This window comes from Salmo salar, chromosome ssa19 (genome assembly GCF_905237065.1).
Source record: "Salmo salar chromosome ssa19, Ssal_v3.1, whole genome shotgun sequence".
NCBI lineage: Eukaryota > Metazoa > Chordata > Actinopteri > Salmoniformes > Salmonidae > Salmo > Salmo salar.
Genome location: NC_059460.1, coordinates 22217797 through 22235626, shown reverse-complemented (window position 1 = coordinate 22235626; position 17830 = coordinate 22217797).

Genomic DNA, 17830 nt, shown 5'->3' with positions numbered 1-17830 from the left:
CCTAACAAATCCTTTCCTTGCCACCTCCACCCCTCCGAACCGCTGGTCAAAGGAGAGCCGGTTTCAAGAGAGACCATACAACCGGAAGAACCCATCACCTTACAACTCAAGGTCTTAAACGACAACCCAAACTGACAAACAACAGACCAGAAGACCAACCTATAACCTAAACCCCAATGCCAGCAAACCCATCTCACAAAACCCCTATCCCCTCTGAGATACCGTCTCCCCCTTCTAGACTCCAGTTCCTGCACAGTTTGGCATTCCGTAGTATGTTGTTTCCGAGTGTGATGGGGATGGGGTGTTGTTGGACTATACCCACTCCGGTTGGTTCAGGTCTTAACAGGTCAAGACATTTTTGTGCCCCAGTCCATACATTGACTTTGTCCAGGATGCATTCATTCTGAAAACTGTAATGTAACTTCATTAGACTCTGTGACGGAAAGGGGGTATGCTCTGAGTTTGTTAAACGGGGCTGAATCTTTGCACTTTCTGAATTTTGACCAAAACTGTTCTAGTAACTGCCAGGTTATGAAACTGGATTCAAATTATTCCTGTGGCCCTGGGGTTTCCCCATCCAGTTCAGGTCAGACGGCACAAAGTAATCACATCTATGGTGAATTGCCCTGTTGAATTCCAGGCGGGTTATAGTTCCTGGTCTAGCAATTGTTGTGGCTGCTCTCGGTAGCTTCCTCGTTGGTGATTAGCGTCAGACTTACTGCGTTGTAGCGTTGAATTGCTCCTGTGTTCCTCCTGGTCATCTTGTTCAGCTGATTGGTGGTGGTTTCTGGGTCATCTCCAGTCCTGCAGGCGGAGAAAGGACAAATCTCAGAACGGGCAGACACACATGGAATCCCGTGACCTGTAGGTCAATGGAGGCACTCTCCCGTGGTCTGCTCGCTCCAGGAATAGGTTGGTGTCTTTGGTCATTCCTCTGGGCGTAGGTTGGTGGTAATGCTGTCTAGTCTATTCTGGGTGGTTGGCATCTGCTGGTTCAGGTCTGGTCGATGGTGGCCTGAGAAAGGAAGCGCTGAGGGCTGCAGGCCAAGGGTAGAGAGAGGCTCGTCTTGGCAGCACTCTACTCGCCTCAAGGACTGCAGTCTGTGATCTCCTCCTCAGGCAGCTGGTTCTGAATGCTGGGGGCGTCTGGGGTGGTCCGTGGACTGGGGAGTCAGGTCGGGCCGTGGTCAAGCCACTGTTACCCTTCCGTCCTCCTCAGTCCTTCAGGCGTTCCTGGCCTTTTCTACTGTACCAGAAAGGCTTTTACCGTTGGTACCAGAAAGGCTGGTACCACTGTTACCGTTGCTGCCTCTTGGTCCGTCCCAAAAAAAGGATAGAGAGAGTGTAGATAGAGAGGAGAAAGAGACACAACCCCAGCAAAATCTCCACCTCACAGGGTTGTGCATATTAAATATAAACCAGAGTCATTAGAAGTTCAAGGTCAATTTATTTGGTTATTCCAAAATTTCAAAGAGAGGCCATACAAACGGAAGAACCCCTTGCCTCACAACTCCAGATCTGAGATGACGATGACTCAAACTGGACAAAAATTACCCAACGTAAAAGACCAGACAAACAACAGACCAACAAGAGACAACCCAAAAACCCAAACCCCAACACCAGCAAACATGACCTGCAAAACCCACTATCCCCTCCAAAAAACTGTCTCCCCCTCCTAGACCACTCCCCAGTCTATTACTTACTCTGATTGCTCCTCCCTGCCCCCTAACTGTCCCTGATTCCCTTAGTCCATTAATGCCGTTGACTCCTTCCCCTTGCTTCATAGTGTCGTGGAATATTACAAAATTAGTCATGCTATCCCGTGTTTTACTGCTTAAAGAATTGTCTATTGTTATATACTAGTGTTTTTTCTAACCTGATAGAAACGTGTCTTTGTGTGACTCATAAGACTGGGTATTTAGCTCCATCTGCAGGAAGTTAGCTGTATGAAAACTTGCAGGAAGGAGCAAATTATAGTGTGAAATGTGACAAAATGCAGATATACTGTTGACCCCTCGGGCTATCTTAATCTGTACAGACAAAACAATCACCTTTAAAAAATATATATATGTATATATTTCACATTTATTTAACCATGTAGGACAGCTGAGAACAAGTTATCATTTACAACTGTGACCTGGCCAAGATAAAGCAAAGCAGTGCGACAAAAACAACAACACAGAGTTACACATGGAATAGACACTTGTATAGTCAATAACACAATAGAAACATCCATGTACAGTTGAAGTCGGAAGTTTACATACACCTTACCAAATACATTTAAACTCAGTTTTTCACAATTCCTGACATTTAATCCTATTAAAAATTCCCTGTCTTAAGTCAGTTCGGATCCCCACTATATTTTAAGACTGTGAAATGTCAGAATAATAGTAGAATGAATTATTTATTTCAGCTTTTACTTATTTCATCACATTCCCTGTGGGTCAGAAGTTTACATACACTCAATTAGTATTTGGTAGCATTGCTGTTAAATTGTTTAACTTGGGTAAAACGTTTTTGGTAGCCTTCCACAAGCTTCCCAGAATAAGTTGGGTGAATTTTGGCCCATTCCTCCTGACAGAGCTGGTGTTACTGAGTCAGGTTTGTAGGCCTCCTTGCTCACACACACTTTTTCAGTTCTGCCCACAAATTTTCTATAGGATTGAGGTCAGGGCTTTCTGATGGCCACTCCAATACATTAACTTTGTTGTCCTTAAGCCATTTTGCCACCACGTTGGAAGTATGCTCGGGGTCATTGTCCAATTGGAAAACCCATTTGTGACCAAGCTTTAACTTCCCGACTGATGTCTTGAGATGTTGCTTCAATATATCCACATAATTTTGTTGCCACCACCGTGCTTCATGGTTAGGATGGTGTTCTTCGGCTTGCAAGCCTCCCCCTTTTCCCAACAAACATAACGATGGTCTATAAGACCAAACAGTTCTATTTTTGTTTCATCAGACCAGAGGACATTTCTCCAAAAAGTACAATCTTTGTCCACATGTGCAGTTGCAAACCGTAGTCTGGCTTTTTTTATGGCGGTTTCGAGCAGTGGCTTCCTCCTTGCTGAGCAGCCTTTCAGGTTATGTCGATATAGGACTCGTTTTACTGTGGATATAGATACTTTTGTTCCTGTTACCTCCAGCATCTTCACAAGGTCCTTTGCTGTTGTTCTGGTATTGATTTGCACCAAAGTACATTAATCTGTAGGAGAGAGTACGCGTCTCATTCCTGGGCGGTATGACGGCTGCGTGGTCCCATGGTGTTTATACTTACGTACTATTGTTTGTACAGATGAACGTGCATTTGGAAATTCAGGCATTTGGAAATTGCTCCCAAGGATGAACCAGACTTGGCTGATTTCTTTTGATTTTCCCATTAAGTCAAGCAGACGCACTGAGTTTGAAGGTAGGCCTTGAAATACATCCACACGTACACCTCCAATTGACTGAAATTATGTAAATTAGCCTATCAGAAGCTTCGCCATCTTTTTCTGGAATTTTCCAAGCTGTTTATAGGCACAGTCAACTTAGTGTATGTAAACTTCTGACCCACTGTAATTGTGATTAAGTGAAATAATCTGTCTGTAAACAATTGTTGGAAAAATTACTTGCGTCATGCACACAGTAGATGTCCTAACCGACTTGCCAAAACTATAGTTTGTTAACCTGTTATGGCTAGGGGGCAGTATTTTCACGGACGGATAAAAAACGTACCCGATTTAATCTGATTATTACTCCTGCCCAGAAACTAGAATATGCATATAATTATTAGCTTTGGATAGAAAACACTCCAAAGTTTCTAAAACTGTTTGAATGGTGTCTGTGAGTATAAAAGAACTCATTTGGCAGGCCAAAGCAGGCCAAAAAATACAGCATCTGTGCTGTAACGTGACACTTTCTAAGGCTTCCATTGGCTCTCAGAAGCCGCCAGAAAGTGGAATGGGGTGTCTGCTGTCTCTGGGTAAAGTACAACAGCAGAGTTTGTTAGTGGTCAGCCTGGGGACAGTGAGACTGAGATGCGCGTTCACGAGACTTCTCAATTTTTTTTCTTTCAGCCTTTGAATGAATACAATGTTGCCCGGTTGGAATATTATCGCATAAAATAGCATTAAAATAGTGTTTGACATGCTTCTAAGTATGGTAATGGAATATTTATGGCTGGGTACTCTGCTGACATAATCTAATGTTTTGTTTAGCTGTAAAGCCTTTTTGAAATCGGACAATGTGGTTAGATTAACGAGAGTCTTGTCTTTAAAATGGTGTAAAATAGTCATATGTTTGAGAAATTGAAGTTATAGCATTTTTTAGGTATTTGTATTTCGCGCCACGCGATTCCACTGGCTGTTGACTAGGGTGGGACGCAAACCTAGCCCATAGAAGTTAAGGTAGATAGGTCAAGTGTTTTATTGCAAGGGTTGTGCAGGGATTTTAAACTGACTGACTGTTTTAAAACCCTGAATCCAAGATAGGAGGGCTTCACCTGGACCAGTGGTGATGGCACCAGAGCCTCTCGCATTGACAATCTGTTTACCCGTGACTGTCCCCCAACTGATGCTAGAATAACCCCTGCTTTCTTCTCAGATCACGTAATGCTGACATGCACCCTTTCACTAACTTTGGGTGTGACTGTGGGAAGAGGGCCCTGGAAACTGAACTGCTCCCTTTTAGAAGATGATAGAGTAGTTAGTCAGTACAGGGAGCAGTTCAGCCAGTGGCAGACGCTACAAGACTTCTTTGACACACGAGCAAAGTGGTGAGAAATGGTGAAGGTTAGGACGAGGACCTTCTTTAGAGAGATAGGAAAGAAGAAAAGTAAAGAAAAAGATAGACGCATGGTGGGACTGCAGAGGTGACTGGAAAGGTATTTTAATCTAGGTCAACAGGGCTTTGATTTTAACCATGAAACTAAATAAGTAAAAAAGGAAATGGCATTTTTAGCAGAACAGAAAAGTAAGGAGATTATTTTAAGAAGGGAAAGGGAATTAGAAGAAGGGGAGAAGTACACAAGGTATTTTTTTAAGAAAATAGTTAGTAAAGGTAAAATAATGACAGGTTTAAAAAACAAAGATGGGGTTTCAAAAACATATACAGAAGGAATAAAGGAAGTAGCCAAGGATTTTAATGGGGAACTGTTTGGAGTAAAGGATGTGTGTGAGGAAACCATGGTCGACGTTGTAACATACATCGACAGGACCTTACCCAACAGAAATCGACCAAGGCCGGAAACATTTTAAGAGGGGTAAGTCACCGGGGGAGGATGGCCTCCCCTTGGAATTTTATCTGACATTTTGGGATGTTTTTAGCCGACAAACTTCTGACTGTTTTTACTGACTTTGAACACCTTGACAGACTACCTGACAGTTTTAGAGTAGGGGCCGTGACTCTTTTACAATAAAAAATGACAGGACTGACCTGAAGAACTGGAGACCAATTACCCTTCTAAATTTTGATTGTAAACTTTTTACCAAGGTTTTAACACTCAGAATGTCTTCTGTTTTAGGGCAGGTGATCCGATCCACCCGGACCAAACCTGTGCCATTCCCAGAAGGAAGATCACTGACAGCCTGGTACTGATCAGAGATGCCATCTGTTATGTGAGAGACAGAAACATGCGGCTTGTAGTCCTAAATTTAGATATTTATAAAAGCTTTTGATCAGGTCTCGTACCAGTACCTCTTCAAGGTACTGTAAAAAATGGGCTTCCCAGACAGGTTCTTAGCTTGGGCGGGACAGCTGTATGGGGATATCACCAGCAAAATCATTGTAAATGGGCATTTGTCAAAAGCAGTGGGAGTACACTGCGGCGTCCGTACGGGCTGTCCATTATCTCCTCTTCTGTTCGTGGCCTGTATTGAACCACTGGCACAGGTCTTGAGAAGGGACAAATGTATCAGTGGGGTGGGTATTCCAGGGAGTGGGGGGATGACCGACTAGTGCGTCTTTTACATGGACGATGTCAACATTTTATGTACTGACCTTTTATCTGTCGACAGGACCCTGGACAGGACAGACTGGTATGGACGAGCCTTTGGAGTGAGACTGAACAGAGAAAAGACAGAGGCCCAATTTTTCAGACCATGGACTGACCCAGACTTGACCAGACTACCACTAACTGTTAAAATGACTGACATAAGGGTACTGGGAGTAAAGTTTGACCGGGAGGGAGAAGGGAGTGGTAATTGGCATGGGATCCTGGGGACAGTACGACAGAGACTGGGTTTTTGGGGACTTCGACAGCTGACTTTTGAGGGCAAGGTTTTAATCATTAAAGCTGTGATTTTACCTGTGCTTTTATGAATCAGTTCTGTTTTATCCCCCCATGAAGAACTCTTTTAGCTCTGGAATGGATGGTGTTTTACTTCCTGTGGGGAAGCAAGTGGGAGAGGCTGAGGAGGGAGGTGGTCAAGAGGCCCAGGTGCAAGGGGGGGGGGAAAGGCTTGCCTGACCTCTAATTGTTTCTGGGCAGCCGCTACACAGCGTTACGTCTCACTCTTGCCACCTCCCCAGTCAACAACAAGACACAGGCCCTCGCACGGTTCTGGCTGGGATCTTACCTCAGAACCCTGAGGCTGATCCCAGTCGACCTGCGAGCCCCAGTCTCTTTCCTGCTCCCCACACACTATGCCCAGCTCCAGAAGTTAAGACATTTTAAACTGGAAAAAGAAGCAGTCACTGTTTTAACTAAACACCGCTCTCTTGTGCAGGAGCTGGAACCAGTGTGTCCAGTGCGCAGGCTTGCTGTAGGCGAGCTCATAACGGTTTGGCGTGACGTGGCCCATCCTGCTCTCCTGAATCGGAACCGGGACCTGTCCTGGATGGTCGCCTACGAGATCCTCCCGGTCAGGGCCGTTATGCACTCCCGGGGCATGGCGAGGATATCCGCGTGCCCCTGACCAGGCTGTGGCCAAGAGGAATCGGTGAGGCACTTGCTCTGGGAGTGCAGAGCCACCAGGGTCCTGTGGAAGGAAGCTGGCCCCTTGATCTCCCCGTGTCTGCCAGCAGGGGAGGACCTAATGCCCCAGCTTGTGCTGTATGGAGTGGGCCAAAGGTCTATTCCACCGAAGGCCTTCACCAAGCTCTGGCCCACCCTCACGTGTCTGAAGGATGCACTGTGGTCCTCCCGCAACCTGCTAGTAGCGAAACGAGTAGACACCACCCCCCAGGCAGTGGCCATGGTAGCCACGGAAGCCCCTGGGTAGTACAGAAGAAATGGGGCCTCGGCCCCAGGCGAAGGGTCGCCACAACACCCAAGGTCCCAGCGGCCACGGCCTGACAGCGCTGCGGTGCCTAGGGCGATGCGCCTAGGGGAGGGATCTCCTCTGGGCCCCGAAGGACAGGACGGTGCTTGATTCAGAAGAGCAGGAGGAGGCGAGTTTGATAAGGACTGACCCCGCTCCTGTACAAAGGACCGAAGACAGCTTTTTAACAAAGTGACTTTTTAACATGTTTTCCATGTCTTAAAATGTTTTACTTTTGTTAAATCATTTGTTCACATTTTAACCTCTCAAGGGTCGGCGGGACGAAATCGTCCCACCTACTTGTCACGTCCTGACCAGCAGATGGAGCTGGTGTAGTAGTTTGGGGGTCAGGACGTGGCAGTCTTGTGTGTGTCTTGTGACTCCTGATCAGGAACAGCTGGGAATCGTTGTTCCTGATTGGGAGTCATATATGTAGGAGTTGTTTGTCACTGGGGGTTGTGGGGAATTGTTGTGAGCACTGCTTTGTTTGGTGAGCCTGCCACACTATCATATCATATCATATCATATCATATCATATCATATCATATCATATCATATCATATCATATCATATCATGAGTACTGTTCATTGTTTTGGTTTATTGTTTTTCGGTGGATACTTTGCTTGTTTTTTTGTAAATTAAAGAAACATGAGTGTCCACACTTCCGCTGCGCCTTGGTCGTCCTTTCAAATCCACGATGGAAGCCGTGACACTACTCAACAGCCAGTTGAATCCCGTGGCGCGTTATTCAAATACCTTAGAAATGCTATTACTTCAATTTCTCAAACATATGACTATTTTACACCATTTTAAAGACAAGACTCTCATTAATCTAACCACACTGTCCGATTTCAAAAAGGCTTTACAACAAAAGCAAAACATTAGATTATGTCAGCAGAGTAACCAGCCAGAAATAATCAGACACCCATTTTTCAAGCTAGCATATAATGTCACAAAAACCCAGAAGACAGCTAAATGCAGCACTAACCTTTGATCTTCATCAGATGACAATCCTAGGACATTATGTTATACAATACATGCATGTTTTGTTCAATCAAGTTCATATTTATATCAAAAACCAGCTTTTTACATTAGCATGTGACGTTCAGAACTAGCATACCCCCCGCAAACTTCCGGTGAATTTACTAAATTACTCACGATAAACGTTCACAAAAAACATAATTATTATAACCTCTATGGGCTAGGCGGGACGAATTCGTCCCACCTACGTAACAGCCACTTGAAGCCTGTGGCGCGATTTTCAAAACCTTAAAAATCCTATTACTTCAATTTCTCAAACATATGACTATTTTACAGCTATTTAAAGACAAGACTCTCGTTAATCTAACCACACTGTCCAATTTCAAAAAGGCTTTACAACGAAAGCAAAACATTAGATTATGTCAGCAGAGTACCAAGCCAGAAATAATCAGACACCCATTTTTCAAGCTAGCATATAATGTCACAAAAACCCAGAAGACAGCTAAATGCAACACTAACCTTTGATGATCTTCATCAGATGACAACCCTAGGACAATACAATACAAGCATGTTTTGTTCAATCAAGTTCATATTTATATCAAAAACCAGCTTTTTACATTAGCATGTGACGTTCAGAACTAGCATACCCCCCGCAAACTTCCGGGGAATTCGCTAACATTTTACTAAATTACTCACGATAAACGTTCACAAAAAGCATAACAATTATTTTAAGAATTATAGATACAGACCTCCTCTATGCACTCGATATGTCCGATTTTAAAATAGCTTTTTGGTGAAAGCACATTTTGCAATATTCTAAGTACATAGCCCAGGCATCACGGGCTAGCTATTTAGACACCCGGCAAGTTTAGCCTTCACCAAAATCAGATTTACTATAACAAAAATGTTATTACCTTTGTTGTCTTCGTCAGAATGCACTCCCAGGACTTCTACTTCAATAACAAATGTTGGTTTGGTTCAAAATAATCCATAGTTATGTTCAAATATCCTCTGTTTTGTTTGTGCGTTCAAGACACTATCCGAAATGGTAAAGAAGGGTGACGCGCACAACGCTTTTCGTGACAAAAAATTCTAAATATTCCATTACCGTACTTCGAAGCATGTCAACTGCTGTTTAAAATCAATTTTTATGCAATTTTTCTCGTAAAAAAGCGATAATATTCCGACCGGGAAAGCGTGTTTAGGTTCAAAGAGAGAGAAAATAAAAACATGGGGTCGACTCGTGCACGCGCATCAGTCCCATTGTCCTCTGATAGAGCACTTACCAAAAGCGCTAATGTTTTTCAGCCAGTGGCTGGAATTACATCATTCAGCTTTTTCCCGCCTTCTGAGAGCCTATGGGAGCTGTAGGAAGTGTCACGTTACTGCAAAGATAATCATTTTTCATTAAAGAGAGCCAAGAAGAACAAGAACTTGTCAGACAGGTCACTTCCTGTAAGGAATCTTCTCAGGTTTTTGCCTGTCATATGAGTTCTGTTATACTCACAGACACCATTCAAACAGTTTTAGAAACTTTAGGGTGTTTCCTATCCAAGGCCAATAATTATATGCATATTCTAGTTTCTAGGCAGTAGTAATAACCAGATTAAATCGGGTACGTTTTTTATCCGGCCGTGCAAATACTGCCCCCTACCCCCAACAGGTTAAATGGCTTTTACAGAATTTGATGTTTTACATAGAAAGTACTTTTCTTTCTGGTTGTTTTTATTGGTTTTAACAACATGTACTTTTTAGCAAATGTATATGTAATATCCAAATGCTGTTTTTATGCTTTTATGCCGTTTTTGTGTAAAAAAAATTACGTACAAAAATATTTATGAGCTTTTTTAAAGGAAATGTGATAATACAACTTTTCCAAAATAATAAAATGGCAAAAACAATGTTCACTAAAGCCCTGTCCTGCACCATTTCTAATGAGACCTGCGTTTAAGCCAGCAACTTATGTACGAGCGGCAGGAGTGCAGCATGAGTCCTGAGACTGCATGTGGAGTGAGATCACATCCAAAATTGGCGGCTCAGGTGAAAGATTTGTGTGTTTCGGAAATCGGATTATTCCACAGATATTGAATATCGGGACATTATCAAGGGCCATCAACTGTGACAGGCATGAGTTACATATGAAGATACGCAGGTGTGGAAAAAGTACCCAATTTTCATACTTGAGTAAAAGTTTAAAATACCACTTGAGTAAAAGTCTAAACGTATTTGTTGTTAAATATACGTAAGTATCAAAAGTAGAAGTAAAAGTATGAATAATTTCAAAATCCTTATATTAAGCAAAGCAGACTGCACCATATTCTTGTTTTTAAAATGCACGGATAGCCTGGGGCACACTCCAACACTCAGACAATATTTAAAAAACATACATTTTGTTTAGTGAGTCCACCAGACCATATGTAGTAGGGATGACCACGTGTTCTCTTGTTAAGTGTGTGAATTTCACAATTTTACTGTAACAAGTACTTTGGGTTGTCAGGTAAAGGTATAGAGTAAAAAGTACAATATTGTCTTTAGGAATGTACTTGTGGTAGTGGCTTGTGAAAGTATTCACCTTAAAAAATAAAAAAAATGTAATAGGGAAAGTGGTGTGGTCATATGTATTCACCCCCTTTGCTATGAAGCACGATGTGGTGCAACCAATTACCTTCAGAAGTCACATAATTAGTTAAATTAAAGTCCACCTGTGTGCAATCTAAGTGTCACATGATCTCAGTATATATACACCTGTTCTGAAAGGCCTCAAAGTCTGCAACACCACTAAGCAAGGGGCAATATGAAGACAAGGAGCTCTCCAAACAGGTCAGGGACAAAGTTGTGGAGAAGTACAGATCAGGGTTGGGTTATAAAATAATATCCAAAATGTTGAATATCTCACGGAGCAAAATTAAATCCATTATTAAAAAATTGAAAGAACATGGCACCACAACAAATCTGCCAAGCAAGGAGGGCATTAATCAGAGGCAACAAAGTGACCAAAAATAACCCTGAAGGACCTGAAAAGCTCCACAGCGGAGATTGGAGTATCTGTCCATAGGACCACATTAAGTCGTACACTCTACAGAGCTGGGCTTTACGAAAGAGTGGCCAGAAAAAAAGCCATTACTTAATGAAAAAAATAAGCAGTGACATTTGGTGTTCGCCAAAAGGCATGTGGGAGACTCCCCAAACATATGGAAGAAGTTACTCTGGTCAGGTGAGATTAAAATTGAGCTTTTTGGCCATGTCTGGCGCAAACCCAACACCTTTCATCACCTCGAGAACACCATACCCACAGTGAAGCATGGTGGTGGCAGCATCACTGGGGAACTGCTGAGAATTAAAGGAATGATGGATGCAGCTAAATACAGGGAAATTCTTGAGGGATAGCTGTTTCAGTCTTCCAGAGATTTGCGACTGGGACGGAGGTTCGCCTTCCAGCAGGACAATGACCCGAAGCATACTGCTAAAGCAACACTTGAGTAGTTTAAGGGGAAACATCTAAATGTCTTGGAATGGCCTAGTCAAAGCCCAGACCTCAATCCAATTGAGAATATGTGGTATGATTTAACGATTGCTGTACACCAGCTGAACCCATCCAACTTGAAGGAGCTGGAGCAGTTTTGCCTTAAAGAATCGGCAAAAATCCCAGTGGCTAGATGTGCCAAGCTTATGGAGACATTCCCCAAGAGACTTGCAGCTGTAATTGCTGCCAAAGGTGGCTCTACAAAGTATTGACTTTGGGGGGGCGAATAGTTATACACACTCAAGTTTTCTGTTTTTTTGTCTAATTTCTTGTCTGTTTCACAAACAGCTTATTTCTCTCTAATTTTGTGCACACATTTGTTTACCTCCCTTTTAGTGATTATTTCTCCTTTTCCAAGATAATCCACCCGACAAGTGTGGCATTTCAAGAGGCTGATTAAACAGCATGATCATTACACAGGTGCACCTTGTACTGGGGACAATGAAAGGCCACTTTAAAATGTTCAATTTTGTCACACAACACAATGTCACAGATGTCTCAAGTTTTGAGGACCATGCAATTGGCATGCTGACTGCAGGAATGTCCACCAGAGCTGTTGCCAGATAATTTAATGTTAATTTCTCTACGATAAGCCGCCTCCAACATTGATTTAGTGAATTGGCAGTACGTCCAACCGGCCTCACAACCAAAGACCACATGTATGGAGCGGTTTGCTCCCCCACACGTTGTGAATAGAGTGCCCTATGATGGCAGTGGGGTTATGGTATGGGCAGGCATAAGCAATGGACAATGAACACAATTGCATTTTATCAATGACAATTTGAATGCAGAGAGATACCGTGATGAGATCATTAGGCCCATTGTCGTGCCATTCGTCCTCTGCCATCACCTCATGTTTCAGCATAATTATGTACGGCCCCAGGTCACACCAGATACTGACTGTTTTTCTGATCCACGCCCCAATGTTACTGATGTATACTATATATATATGTTTATTTCCAGTCATGTAAAATCCATAGATTAAGACCTAACAAATTTATTTCAACTGACTGATTTCCTTATATGAACTGTAAATCATTAAAAATAAAAATAATTTTGCATGTTACATTTTTATTCAGTATTGAAACAGCCCTGTTGTTGACAGCTGTAGTGATGGTTGGTGTGGAGCTCGGTTGGGTCATATGGGATGTACCGGCTTTATTTTGGGATCAGGGAGGGATTGAGCAGTAATGGGTGGGCATTGTTGGGGAGAGTACGGTGATCCCACAGGATTCGTCTGATGAGCCGGGATTTGATTCATCTGCTCCGTCTATCGATTTGTTTTGGCCATACAGAGCTTGAACTCCACTGTTAAAGCTCAACTTTTTCATTTTTAACCAATTCTGAGAAGTATAATACCTCTGAACACAATTTAATCTCCTTCTTCCATCTCTCGTCGTCCAAACCCTGTTCTTCTTCTGATCAAAGTTGTATGGTGGTGGATATATGGTTTTTGCTCATCTATAATGTTGAAATGAAAGTTGAATTATATCTGAAGAAAAATAGCACTTTGCTGACCTTGTAGCCTGTAATTTGATGCAACCTCAACAAGTATAAGATAGAGGTTGAGCTCAATCTGTCAATAACGTATTAATAACTTCAATAAGGGGCAAAAACATAACTTTAAAACCAAGATTGGCTTTCAATTGAATACAACATTCATTCATTGATACATTCCATCTTTTGAGTGATGGAGCTAAAGTGGGAAGAATATTTTCAGGTCTAACTTTCTGACATGTTGAACCAGACTCTCATCAGTGTATTTCACATCCATCCATCCACAGCAGCCTCTCCTAAGAGACTTCAAACTGGAGCAGAAGCATGCAGTGTGCTGGACTGTACCCAATGAAGACAGATCCCCTCATGTTAGCCAATCCTGCGGGAGATTCAAGAGGCAGCCCTAATGACGAAGGACATGTACTCAGAGCATGACAGTGAAGTATTTATCAATTGGTCTTAGTCAAAAGTAGTGCACTACATAGGGAATAGGGTGCAAAATGGGATGCAATCACAGGCTGAGTTGACTTCAAGGCCTTCAGGCTTGCAGGTTCCTTGAACAGACACAGGGAGTGGAACAGGGCAGGAAAGGGTCTGGCAAACATAATACTCAGGGGGTATCTGAATACAACAGTGATGTACAATATACAGTCTGTTCTGGTCTGTCTGTACTATTGGATAAAGCAGGTGGTTGATCATTGAAGTGGGTATTTTTTTTCAATTAGACTTGCAGGAAACAGATATAGGAGAATATCCTGTAATAGACTATTACCTCAACCTTGAAAGGGTTGGTTTCCCTGACACTGATTTAGCCTTGTCCTGGACTACAACAAATTCAATTGAGAATCTCTTAGAGAAATGCAATAAAGAAACCGCCTTGTAGTCTCAAATATTATGAACGCTATCAGGAAATAATAGAATGATGAACGGGGAGTTAACAACTTGCATGCAGATTATGTCCCAAGCAGGACTATGTTCAAGGCACACCAGTGACGTACTATTTAACTTTTTCACTCACAATGGAATATCAGAGATCAAATAATGAATTGGTTTGGTCCACTGCTTGACAACAGTATGCAGAGCATGTTCGCTCTGGTGAGATAATTGACAGTTTAGAATCCCGACAGGGAGAGTTGGGTGATGAGTGTGTTGTTTTCAAGAGTTTATTTATGAATCTTCTTATTCATTTCTCAAAGGTTTCATCCAAAATGGCAAGTTATTCCGTGTATAGGGTGCTATTTTGGAAGTGGCCCAAGTATGGAAAGATGGTTTCGACTTGGAGTCTTTTGGCGAACTTAAATGGCAGGACAGAGAGAAAGGCCTGGAGTGATGTTGTGCGGTCAGAGTGGAATGTTGCATAGTCTCGTTAGAAAGAACCAAGCAGGAGTAATGTTGGATTCAAACGTATTATTTTCTTTAGACACAGACATTTGAATGCATTATTAACTTTAAGGTCAAGGCATTTACCAAAGCACTCCCGGGTGAGCAGAGCTGTATGGTGCTCAAACCTGCATACAAAAACAAGCCCCACAGAATATTTTGTGGAGAACATACAATAGCACTTTGGGTATTGCTTGGCTGAATGGAAACATCTCTTGTGTGTCACTGACCCTATCCACACTACAATTTCTATAAACTACAGCATATTGGTGGTAAGGGTTCATGCATGTTTGTTGTAACCTTTGTGTGCATATGCAAGCGTTGCAAAACGTTTTGACAACTAGTTATCGGAAATAGTTGTTAGATATATATTTAACTCTGCAAGTCAGTTAAGAAAAAATTCTAATTTACAACGACAGCCTACCAGGGAACAAAAGCCTACCTGCTTTGCTCAGGTGCAGAACTGCAGATTTTTACCTTGTCAGCTTGGGGATTCAATCCAGCAACCTTTCGGTTACTGGCACAATGCTCTAACCACTAGGCTACCTGCCTACCTTCCCCCTCCTCCCTGTCCATTTTTTCAAGAATATTCAAACAGCTTGGTTTAATGTCAGACTGTCACTCGCTAATATGATATTTAAGTAAACTCCTATTTTGTTTCTCATTCTTTTTTTTACCATAAACATACAGTACCAGTCAGAAGTTTGGACACAGCTACTCATTCAAGGGTTTCTTTATTTTTACTATTTCCTACATTGTAGAATAATAGTGAATACATCAAAACTATGAAATAACACATATGGAATCAAAACCAGTAACCAAAAAAGTGTTAAACAAATCAAAACATTTTAGATTCTTCAAAAGCACCCTTTGCCTTTGACAGCTTTGCATTCTCTCAATCAGCTTCATGAGATAGTTACCTGGAATGCTTTTGCAACAGTCTTGAAGGAGTTCCCACATATGCTGAACACTTGTGGCTGCTTCTCCTTCACTTTGCGGTCCAACTTATCCCAAACCATCTCAAACGGGTTGAGGTCGGGTAACTGGTAGAGGCCAAGTCATCTGATGCAGCACTCCATCACTCTCCTTGATGAAATAGGCCTTACACAGCCTGGATGTGTGTTTGGGGTCATTGTCCTGTTGAAAAACAAATGATAGTCCCACTAAGTGCAACACATGTGGGATGGCTTATCACTGCAGAATGCTGTGGTAGCCATGCTGATTAAGTGTGTCTTGAATTTTAAATAAATCACTGACTGTCACCAGAAAAAGCACCCCCACACCATCACACCTCCTCCTCCGTTCTTCATGCTGGGAACCACACATGCAGAGATCATCTGTACCCCTACTCTGTGTCTCACAAAGACATGGCGGTTAGAACCAAAAATCTCAAATTTGGACACATCAGACCAAAGGACAGATTTCCACTGGTCTATTGTCTACTGCTCTTGTTTCTTGGCCCAAGCAAGTCTCTTCTTCTTACTGGTGTCCTTTAGTAGTGGTTTCTTTGCAGCAATTCGACCATGAAGGCCTGATTCACGCAGTCTCCTCTGAACAGTTGATGTTGAGATGTGTCTGCACCTCACAGAGTTCAAGAAACAATCTGAGGTGCAGTTAATTGCTGATTTCTGAGGCTGGTAACTGTATTGAACGTATCCTCTGCAGCAGCTGTAACTCTGGGTCTTCCTTTCCTGAGGCGGTCCTCGTGAGAGCCAGTTTCATCATATCGCTTGATGGTTTTTGCGACTGCACTTGAAGAAACTTTCAAAGTTCTTGAAATTTTCCAGATTGACTGACCTTCCTGTCTTAAAGTAATGGACTTCTCTTTGCTTATTTGAGCTGTTCTTGCCATAATATGGACTTGGTATTTTCCCAAATAGGGCTCTCTTCTTCCTTGTTTGTCACGTTCGTCGTAATGAGCGGACCAAGGCGCAGCGTGAGTATTCTACCACATATTTTTAATCTCCGTGAAACAAACAAAACAATAAAGAAGCATGAAGTCATGACGTGCACACAGGAAACTAAACAAAAACAATATTCCACAAACACCGGTGGGAAAAATAGCTACTTAAATATGATCCCCAATTAGAGACAATGATAAATTTCATATTTTTGATGTCTTCAATATTATTCTACAATGTAGAAAACAGTAAAAGTAAAGAAAAACATGGAATTAGTAGATGTGTCCAAACTTTTGACTGGTACTGAGTGTAATTAATGAGAAAATATTAAAGAAACTGTACAAAAAATACATTACGTAATTCATTAGAGTTTGAAACAGTCCATACATATAACTGATCAAATTAAATAAAAAGCTTGGAAATGCTAATCTAACACGGTCTGTCTTTGGAATAAATAAAATATATCTTGATTTTGAATACATAAAACACTAATGGTTTGAGTCCCAAACGGTACCCTATTCCCTACATTGTGAACTATGGGCAAAGGTAGTGCTCTATACGGGCAATAGGGTGCCATTTGGGATGCAGATTTGCTTTAAAATGACTTTGCATGGGCATCTGACATGATTTGCTTCCCTGTGATCCATAGAATGTATTATCTCTATGCAATTTAGCATTCATTATTAACTGCAACAACCCAAATCAATAAAATGTGCTTTTGAATATGGATCAGGGCATAGATTTGTTGAAAAGCAAGCCCTAGGTTTACTGGAAAGAATTTAACAAATTACAAGCTTTCATTAGAAAAGTGTATTCAGTGTATTTTAGCATACACTCTTTGAAATAAGGGTACGGTTAGGGTACTGTATTGTTCCCTGGGGTACAAAAATATCAAATTACATATAATATACCTTCAGTGCTACGCATAATGACTTCACATCTGTTCAGTTCAGTGTGAATATAGAGTATAATGATACATTTCTGTACCCAATATTATGAATGGAAAGTTATTATCATCATATGCTCACTGTCTAAGAAAGGGGTACGGTGTGGCGGTACATTTCTGTTTCACGGGGAGAATATATTTTGTCTACCCTCAATACCCACCATAATGTACAATTCTGAATTTTTGCCACCAAAAAGAAACTAACAGCTTTGTCACTGGGGTGGTACCCTAAACAGGAAAATGTCTTCCGTAATCATTATCATATTTCACAGCATGCTCGACAGCAGGTAGAATTTTTGTATTTTTGCACGTACATTGATTGATTAATCTTATGCTACACAAAGATAAATAATATTCATT